This window comes from Plectropomus leopardus, chromosome 5, assembly GCF_026936395.1.
Source record: "Plectropomus leopardus strain MGB_pleo_1.0 chromosome 5, ASM2693639v1, whole genome shotgun sequence".
In the NCBI taxonomy this organism is placed as follows: Eukaryota; Metazoa; Chordata; class Actinopteri; order Perciformes; family Serranidae; genus Plectropomus; species Plectropomus leopardus.
In genome coordinates, this window is record NC_142180.1 from 29,117,305 (window position 1) to 29,127,930 (window position 10,626).

Here is a 10,626-nt window from a genome sequence, read left to right on the forward strand (position 1 = left end):
CACAAAGTATAACTTTTTAACTCAAATTAGTGTCCGAACATGGATGTAACCTGGGTAAATGCTGCATTTCAAACTGTGTATCACCATCCTTCATATTTGTTTTGCATTCTCCGTCTCACGTTTGTGCTCATAAACAAAATGTGTCGTTATTTTAAAAGATGCTCCACCCAATGTCTGACCTTTTAAGTGTTGAACATCTACCTTCTGAGAGGTGGATGTGTCATTTTCTACTGAAGAACAGCAGTAAGCCACATGATTTCACACAGTCTTAGTGGTATAATGGTTTGTGCACCTGTGCCAAACTGTAACGGTACAGGGTTCGCAGTCCGGTACTTGCAGAATAAAACGGGATCAAACAATCACCGAAGCAAATGGCATCTACAGTGACGTAGAGCAAAGACGGAACTAAATGAAACACTCCTCCTTATGCAATTTTTTATTATTATATATTTATTTTGTATTTTCAGTATGACAGCATTAAGAACAGCTTTTCAGCTCTATAGCCTGTTGTGACCTGCTACCTTTTAGGAAAGTGTTCATGGCTCGTACAGTGTAACACTTTGCGGTTTGAGATGCGCTCGTGGCTGGGTTAAACACATACCCCCCATAGTTAGGGCTGCATACATGATTTGCTCAACACAGTGAAATACTGAAAAACTACAAAAGATTAGCAAAACTGCCAGTTAACAAAATGCTGCTTCAGTAGCAGCAAGATGATTTTGTATGTTTTTGACATTTGTACAACCGTCTCTTCAAAATAAAGTAAAAGAAACTTATCCTTTGGCATTTCTGCTTTTTCAGGCTGCATTCAGCTCACACCAGCTTTTGATCCCTAAATCAAACCGTAACGCCTGTGTACCGAAACACCCCTCATGGAGACCAGTTTTCAAAGGTTAAGAAAGTCCAACATCCAGAAAAAGTTTTCAAACGAATTCAGCCCTAAACCACTACACCAGCCTTCAATTTGCTTAGTATGCTCCAAAGATTAATGGCTGCACCAAACAAACGCCGCAAAAGCTGTAGGTGCTGAGTCATATCCATATTCTGCTCCGACTGGACAGTTATGTTCTGACGTAGTAGCCAGGTACAGAATAGTTCATTTTAAACATGGTAGACATTATCAAAACTGTTTTAATAAAACAATTGTGCTTAAACAATAATTCACATTGTGGTCAAGTATCTGTGCTGGGAGCAATCTCACGTAGCAATTAACTCTGCACTTCTGTTTTTTTAAGGGTAACACCGGCATGATTATCTCTCGCCTGTTCATCATTTGCATTGCATCCGTTTGCTCTAAGTTGGGCTTTGTGAACTATCCCCTGTAGTTCTGCTGGGTGATTTTGGAGTCTCTGAAGCTCTCAAGATGAAATGCAGCCTATTGCTTTTGACTGTATAAATGAACAACTTGTATGGCCAAACATACTGCTACTACGTGCTAATATTGTGCAATTCTTGTCCTCTTCAAAGCTGTGAAGTAGATAAAGGATTTGTGTATTTGAAAACATTTCTGCCATCATCACCATTGGAATCCAATGTAACTGACAAAGTTTATGCTACTTTTTCACCATCAAGGAAGAAACTACAAACTTTTATAGTGACTTTTTATAAAAGTCTTAAGGATCATTTAAAGCACCTAACTTTCATTTCTCTATCTACTTTAGTACGTAAATAAAAATAATTGAATATTTAGGGTGTTCCTTATAAGCATGAAACCATGATACTCAGCCATCACACATAAGAATCCTGAGGAGACTCCAGCTGGTCTAAAATATGAAGACCAAAATTCAATTCTTGAGTCATTATGGTGATAAAATTAAAAATGTGATTTGTAACCTAAGTCATTTTCCTCCGAAGTCTACATGATATTAGCCTGATAATGGAGTCATCCAACAGATTTAGGGCAGTGGGAATGACAGCGAGCTTCAGGAATGATAATCAGGTCATTTTTTTTCCCAATGTGGAGTGGTGGAAGACAATCAATGCAGTGTGTGGACTACCATTTCTGGGCTATTTTTACCATTGTTCATCAGGCATGACACCTAAATGTGTTAGCTTGTCCCTGTTCATTCTACTACTGAACACTTTCTACACAAGGAATGGAAAACTTTGCAAATCATAAATCCGGTCAGTGACAGAGCCAAACTTCCTAAATCAGTATAGTTAATACTTGTTTTGATAACATGACTAAACACTGATACATGTACATACAATCCACACAAACCAGCCATGTGGCAGGGAGTCAGGCAGGGCCGCTTGTCCCCTCTTGGACACATGCCTTGATGCTGCATGTATCCAAGTGGCCGGTCTGCCTGTTTGCTGCACTGAGAGTTCGAGAGTTGCCATGTCAGCACTGGCCACACAGTGGAAGCAATTGTTACAGGCAGACCGAAAAAAAAAAACTTTAGAGATGTGTATTCCATAACCAGTTAATTTCCAATTAGTCTGGTTTTCAACAGATCAGATGTCATTTCAGGCAACGCTGGTCATGTGAGTTGTCACTTGAAAGCAAAAATGCTAGTGGAACCAAAATTTAAAGAGATACAGTTGTGAAAATGACCGATCAAACAGAGGCAAGAAGACGGCTTTGAAGCCAGCATCCAGAACACAAAAAAGCGTCTCTGAATTCATATTATTGTCATGTTGAGTGAAAACTATTTATTTTTTTATGGGAATGTAGCTGTGCCACATAGATACACACTCAAGGGAATACAAAGCAGAAGAGGTCGCATTTCTTCAATATTACATAGCTGTGATGCATTTAAGTGTAGGGCTGCACAATTAATCAAAATATTATTAAAATCAAGATATGGTCCAATGCAAAATCCAAATTGCAGGAGCTGCCATTTTTAGATCAATTTAAAATTTATCACAATATAACATTAAATAAACATTGTGTTGCTACCGAGATGCCTGACCTAGAAATCATTTTCTGGATGTAATGATAGCAAAAATTAGACAAAAACATACAAAAAAGCTAAACTCACATCATTATAATCACTTTTATTTATATTTTTTCTGTGAAATTAAATTGGAAAAATATATACTGATCAATACTATCTGTCAAAAATAATCGCAATTGGATTATTTTTTTCTTTTTTTCCACAAATCATGCAGCCCTATTTAAGTGTGGTTTAAAAATGTCAAGTAGGGATGAGAATACATTTTTAAAGAGCCACTTGGCCACTTGCGCCAGGGGGAGGGAGCCCATTATATCTGCCAACATACCTGCAGCAGCTGGCCACCTGGTGTTATTTGTGCTGATTTTTGTTTTATTTCGGTGAATCTTCTATTTCAATAACCACCATGAAATGACAACTGAGAAATTAGCCAAGTTTGTCTTGCACACTCTCTCTCTCTCATCCATTTTTCATCTACTCATTTTATGTTGTCATCTCATACACTACATGTTTAACTAACAAAAGTAAATATTTTCACATAATTTTCCTACCTCCTCAAGAACAAGCACCACTTACTTCTTACTGAAGGGCCAAATCATTGGAAGAAATATGGCTCACCTGGTTATAAGGTAGCTGTTTACTAAAGGAATACCTGAAATCTTCTACTATGATGCATGTCCAGTCTGAACCAGAGAGCACACAAATAGCAGTTAGGTGGTTAAAATGATCAAGTATGGGAAGTATATTGGAGGCTATGATAAAGGCCAAACTCAAAGTAGAGCTGGGTGATCATATGTAAATCAAATATTACACTGTTTTACCAAAGACGTCAATATTAATATTGCAAGGATGTTGCAGTTTGAACAGTCTGGTAAGTTCAGAAAATTAAACATAACTTTACTGTAGCAGCCTTTCAAATCAGAAGACAAGAAGACAATATCTAAAATATATTACGATACCTTGTTTCATATCACAGTATTGTTATAATATAAATATATTTCCCCTTTCCCAACTCAAAACGTGTATGAGGGAACCAATGTCATAAAACACAATGCTCAACCCATCACTTCATATGCAGACTTCTAACTGTCTAAGACAGGTTGGTCACACTGTAAACACACACGCTTGAGTCAATATGAAGTCCAACAGGATAAACAAGAAACAGTTCAGTCAGTCAAACAGTGAAGGATCGCTCTCCTCCAGCTCCATGAATTGCCCAAGGCCTTTGGGTGGGACCCCGTGGCCGATGCGACTACTCATGATTTCTGGCATTTGATGCAACAAACACGGAAAATGAAAAAACAGATGGTTCTCAAAGAACAAGGACACATTCAGATCTTCAAAAACACTGAGTAGATCTGCTAAGTGGAAACACTACAATGTTAGATAAGATTTTTGGTGCGTTTGGTGACTTACAAAACTGTAACCGGGCACGCCTGTTCATACCTATCTGATCTCCTTAAAACCTTTCATTCCATACTGTGCGCTCCACTCTCATAATACAGGGCTGCCGTCTGTCCCCAAATCAGAGTAAGTCAGCGGGCTCATGCTCCCTTCCTCCGGAATAAACTCCCTGTTAACATCAGAAAGTCTTTCTTTGTTGAGGCCTTTAAATGCAAACCAAAAACTCATTTTCGCCTAAACTTTCAGTTTTTTTATACTTCCAATCCAACAGGTCCATCTCAGTCTCAATTACTCTATTAAGCCTAGCATTTATATTTTGTCTTTATCCTACCGATGATAATAATGATAATAACTTTCTGAAAGCCACTGCATCTTTCTAATCCTGTTTGTTGTTGTCCCACAAGTTAAGAGTGTCCAAGCATTAAGCTTATATCTCTCTAGGGGGTGATATGGCCCCAAAATAATATCACAATATTTCAGGGTATTTTTGAAATAAAATTCTTGATGATGTGACAAAATAGGACAAGACATTAAATCATTAATTTCAAGAATATAAAATTGCAACAAAGCAAACAAAACAGTTTGCCTTGAAATACTCAATAAAAATTAAACAAAAACTGAATATAATTTCTCTGGATTGTAAAGAACTGCAGTATAAAATATAAAAAGTAAATAAAATCAACCACAAATTACACTTCTAACCAGTTCCCAAATAAGAAACCAGTAGCGATTTCGCTTTCAGTGGTTGTTGTTGCTGTGTGAAACAGTATGACATCATTATGTCAACAAGTCACAGTATTGCTATCGTCACAATGTGGATTTTTCTTATCAAAAATAATATCGGTATCATCGTTAACGATGTGATATGGCACAAGCCTATATCACTCTCTCCCTTTTCTTGCCCTTTGTGATCTCTTTTTGCTCAGGCTTCTCAGTGCTGGACTACTGGCCGCCATTGGTCTGGCTGTCGTCGCCCCTTTCCAGATGTTTTGGATCTGGATCTTCATCCTCCAGGGGATTCAGCCTCTCCTCTTGCCTCTCTATCCCTCTATGTGCTTATTTCCTTTCTCCTAGTTATGTGAATGATGTGCTTGAGCTTTGCATGTCTTGACCTTCCTGAAAGACTTGACTGTAATATATGATCTGACCAAAGTCAGTCAAAGCTTCCAATCACAGTCAGTAATTCAAAACGGCATCAAGTACTTAACTCATTTTGAAAAGCAGTGTGTGGTGAAAGTGAAAGCAAAGCTACAAAGTTTGCTATCCCGTATAAGGGGTCAGTTTTCACTTGCGGCAGCGTCTTGCAGTTTTGCATCTTATTTGATTCACAACAACTGACTACCACCATCAGAACGAACCCAGCAACTCCACTGTCAGTATTTACCTGATGGCATCCCTACGGCTGAATCCCAATCCTAAAAACTAAAGTACAACAACACATCCCTCATCCACATTGATACAGACTAGCTGGCCGATTCTGGAGAGACTTCATGGTTTACACAGCATTTCCTGTTAACATTCTCACAAAGACTGGGCTCACACCCGACCAGACTGTAGCTGCTGTGCTAAAACTGTGTCCTACAGTGAGCCACAGATACTATTATGATAACACCACAGCGAGACCGAGATAGATGGAAACAATAAGAGCTATGCCATACTACCCTGCAGAGAGTTATCACCAGTGCTGGGTCTAAATATTGTGGTTCATCATTAGAATAGACAACAAATAATAGTGTGGGGGATGTTACATTTCTTGGGGGAGAAGATACACTGTTGGATCACTGCTGTGTGAAACAGATGTTATGTCCACTTTATCTCTCACATTAATTTATTGTGTTTAAAAAGTGAGTACAAAACCCAATGGTGCAAGTAAATCTTGTTTTTAAGTTTATTTATATAGAGTGCTCTAGGGATTATATTTTTCTAAAGGCCAATACAGAAGTTAGCGTTGCCCAGGTTCCCTCATCAAAAAGCCTATGGGATTTTATATTAGATTTTGAATTATTACAGAAAATATTCTCTGTGGCAAACAAATGTTCATGATAATTGCATTTTTTAGCAAGATAATTTTCAAAATTGAACACCACTTTTCCAATTTTTGAAGCTCACATGCAATCCCCTTAAGTAAAAAGCTAACTTTGGGCTATAAAAGAACGACACTACAGTTGCGTGACTGATCTCCACAACCACAATAAGGCTGCAAAGCATGTTCTGCACTGCGTGATGACGTCCTGCAGTCTCATTTGGCCACTTCCTAACAACTGCATTTTTAAAGACACATAGAAGCCTCAGATTTTTCAAGAAGGGTATTTACTGACGTATTTTTAAAAAACGCAAAAGTCTCTTAAGCTTGTGTGAACCACAGACCTTATTTAATAATCTCAAGAACCCATTCAAAAAAAAAAAACAGTGAGTCTGAGACGAGGCAAACAGGAGAGCTAAAAGGCAAACTAATTTCCGGGTTTTAGGACTCAATCCCAAGGTACTCAATTGAAAGTAACATAACTATGAATTAGGTGTAAATTTTTTTATTTTTTTTTACATTTTTCACATTCAATATTAGAATTAAACTGCACAAGTTGCAACTCAGCAAAACTGAAAAAAACACTTTCATCCCAAGACCTCCATATACCATAATATATAATAAAACCATAATAAACATAACAAATGCAACAATGAGAAAAGCTACCTTTGAGCCTGTTGACACATGAAAAAAATAAAATAAAAAATAGTGGGAGGTGGAAAATACAGATGTATTCTCAAAACGTTTCAGTCCTGATGCAGCAGAATAAGAGTGGATCTCGAGTCATGCCTGTCTGGTCACATCACTCTCAGGAGGGTTTTTCATAAGAGGCACCCCTCCTCAGGCTAATCCAAGGCCTATCATAAAATGCAAAGCGACATGTGTCCCCCATCACTAGCCAAGGGTGCCAACTGTCTGCTTGCTCTAAAAGGAGGGCACTTGCTGAACAGAGGCAGGGATATACACACTGCTGTTCATCTTTAACACACCTCAAAGACAGGTAACTGGCTAAAACGACCACTCAAACAACATGACCCATAGTTCATAGCAGTGGTCGACAGACTATCAGCCTGGCCCTTATTGGAACAGATATTAGGCATTTTGTTGATTATCTGTATCGGCATTTTATTTTAATGATCCCCAATAAAATTAATTAATTAAAAAGTGCATTGAAAGTGTCAGCATTGGAGGAACTTTTACTGTGTAAAACCTCAGGGAACTATTTTTTATTTATTTGTTTTTTATTTAAATTTTCACTTGACTTCATTAAAAAGTTGCTGGGAACTTGCTGTATTTGATGTTAAAAGTTTCAGTTTCAATTAAACATTTCCCAAAGGCATTTAAACAAGTTTTGTGTTTAAGTTTTTTATATTTCAATTTCTAAATATTGACAAAAAGATTTTGATTTTGTTTGTAATTGGTTATCGGTTACAAATATTGGTTATTAGTCTCATTAACAACAAATAATTAGTATCTGTATTGGCCCTGAGAAAGCACTAACCCCCGATAGTCATTACTAGGGTTGTCAAAAAAATTGATATTCAGATAACTTAAAATTAGTATGGGATAAACAGTATCAGTACCAACAGTGTGTTCTTCACCTCCTCATAGACACACAAATATACACACACACAGCCCCTCCTCTCACTAGCAGCTGAATACGTAAGCTGTTGCACACAACACCGTCAGCTCAGCTGTGTCGCCAGCTGACGCCGGGTCTTTTAGGAATTTTGATAGGTTAGTAAAGTTCCCATTTCAACATTATTGAAATAATAAACATTTATCATAAAGGTTTACCTGGCTGACCACACACATTAACATTGGCCGTTTTATTATGAGCCATTAGCCACATTAGCTGTCTGCTATGCTATTGTTAGCGAATGCCTAATGATAAAACAACTAACTTTAAAGTGCGAGCTCAGCAGCCAACGTTATCGGTCCTGCTTGTCTGTAACGTTACTTGGAGGAGTTCAAGTTATTACAGTTATTTGTGCCTGAAAAGTGCTGTTTCTCTTCCCAGATTGAAACTGAGAAGTCAACCTGCAACTAGACAGAAACACTCACAGCCTACCGACTCTCACATGCATGTCATTGTTGCCTTTTTTTTTTGCACTAGCACAGACAACCTAAAATGTTGTCATTTATATCTTACAGTAAGCTAGCTGGGTTTTTTTGTTTGTTTTTTTTGCCCTACCTGAGGCAACTTAAAAATATTGTTGTTATTTTTAAGTTGCCTCAGGTCTAACTCTAATAAGTTAGAGTTGTTTACAAACTAAAGAACTGAGAGATAATTGTTATGCAGTTTTCACTGAATATCTGAAGGCAAACTACATTTATGTTTACATTTACAACTGCAACACTTGTTTTGCTGCGATTGCATATACTTAAAATTAATAATACAATATTCTCAGTATTTTTATCATATCATCAAGAATATTGTTTTTAACAACACATAAACTACTGTAATATTGTTTGATGGCCATATCACCCAAGCGTATGCTAAAAGTGCAGGAAATAATCAGGCTGCAGCAGAGTACATATGCTTGTCATTGTTGCTGTTTATGTAATTTAAAAAATACATATTTTTAAAATACTGTTGCTGTTGTTGATACCTTACAATAAGTTTGCTGGGGTTTTTGTTGTTATTGTTTTTTTTTGGGAGGGGGGTGTTATTAATATCTTACAGTAAGCTCGTTTTTTTTTTTTAGCACTACCTGAGGCAACTTAGAAATACTGTTGTCATTTATGTTATTGTTTGTATAGTTGTTATCTTCATTAAACATATTGTTGATGCCTCTTCATTTTTTTGTCATTAAGGATCAAGTATTTCTGTGGGGAATCATGACAACCCTAGTCATTACAAAACTGAATAATTCAAATAGCTCTAACAATTAACACCACATGATTAATATAACAGGAATGCTTTCAAAGGCTTGACTTCAACAGGAAATGAACGGTGTGGTTAATTATAGAGCATGCCCTTGCACTTGAGCGCATTACAAGCATAAAGTGGAGGATTGGATCTCAGTTATAAAAACATTGATATTCTGGTGCAAACACAGAGCAGGCGTTTGGTTGTCTATAGTCTGGCGTGGGTGATAGATAGCTAGTACCCCGTCGTGGACAGACAGACAGACACACACACACCCTGACGGAGGCACCACCGTCCACCATTACGCCTCCATAAAAAGGCTTTTCACGGTTGAGCTAATCTGACAAAGTTCTGAGATCAATGGCTCATGAAGCCATAATCATGCCCATCCACGGCTAACAGCGGTCGGCTAAGCACCAACCGGCGACAATACTCGCTTACGATGTTCATAAACTTTCCAACTTTCCCCAGAAGAATAGCTACCTATTTTCAACTAACCCATCAACAACAACAAGCTATCAGATGCTAACTTGGCTTGCCAACAACAACCTGTCCATCTGTCCGGCTACAAACCAGTGGCTAACTAACGCGAGCTAGCAGCCCTATTGTGAACATAAGCGGTTATGGAGATTATTTTTTCTAAAAAAAAGTCACTCAACACTTGAGCTAATACAACTTTAAACGTAACTCTAGGTGTTGTGATATTTAGCTCCGATGCCGACCAAATAGCGATACACGACAGACAATGAAACCGACCCCATCTGTGCTAGTGTTAGCTAGCGAGCTAAGTTAGCCTGCTAACGCTAACTCCCTGGACACTTGCTTGCCCAGACAGACTAAATTTATTCACAAATAATCAAGCGTTAATTACACACGGAGAATGATTGTTACATCCAAGAGTGTTGTAACTTCATTACGAGCATATACAAATTATAACTTACATTATATCTCACTATTGCAGCATCCCGAAAGAAGTTTGCCGGGGAAGTTTGTTTAAATATTCCTCGACTTTTTGCGGCGGTTTGTTCTTGGCTCGGTAGGTGTATGTGTGCTTGCCGAGCTACACACAAACTGTTACCTTAGCTAAGATCAAGCTATGCTAAGCTAGCTTAACTTAGCCGTGCTAACGCCGACAGAGAAACTTCCCCTCATCGTCATTATCTGATTGAAAATGATTTAAAATATCAGATTTAGTTGGTGTGACTTTGAGATGCGTGAACTTACGGAGTCTAGGAGGAGCTTGACCGAGTTCCCCCCGCGATGTTCAGATGTTTGATGTCAGTGTCTCGCTGGCTTCGGTGTAAAAATCCCGGGGATCCCCTCTCTTCTGTCCGCTGCCACTCCGGCTGCCAGATAATGTAATGAGCCACCACAGGCGGCGTCATGCTGCGTTCATACACACCTCGGAAATGTTAAGTTTCCAACTGATG

General features: G+C 38.2%; 1 protein-coding gene across 2 annotated transcripts in view; it reads right to left on the bottom strand.

The window, feature by feature from the left end:
- Positions 1-10,626, bottom strand: part of gatad2ab (GATA zinc finger domain containing 2Ab) — a 38,977-nt gene extending 28,351 nt beyond the window's left edge. Inside the window, exon 1 of one of the 2 annotated variants that reach the window (XM_088077887.1) lies at positions 10,421-10,626. The gene's annotated coding sequence lies outside the window, so the exon portion shown is untranslated. The remainder of the gene's footprint in view (positions 1-10,420) is intronic. The other variant, XM_042482302.2, reaches the window with a different exon arrangement.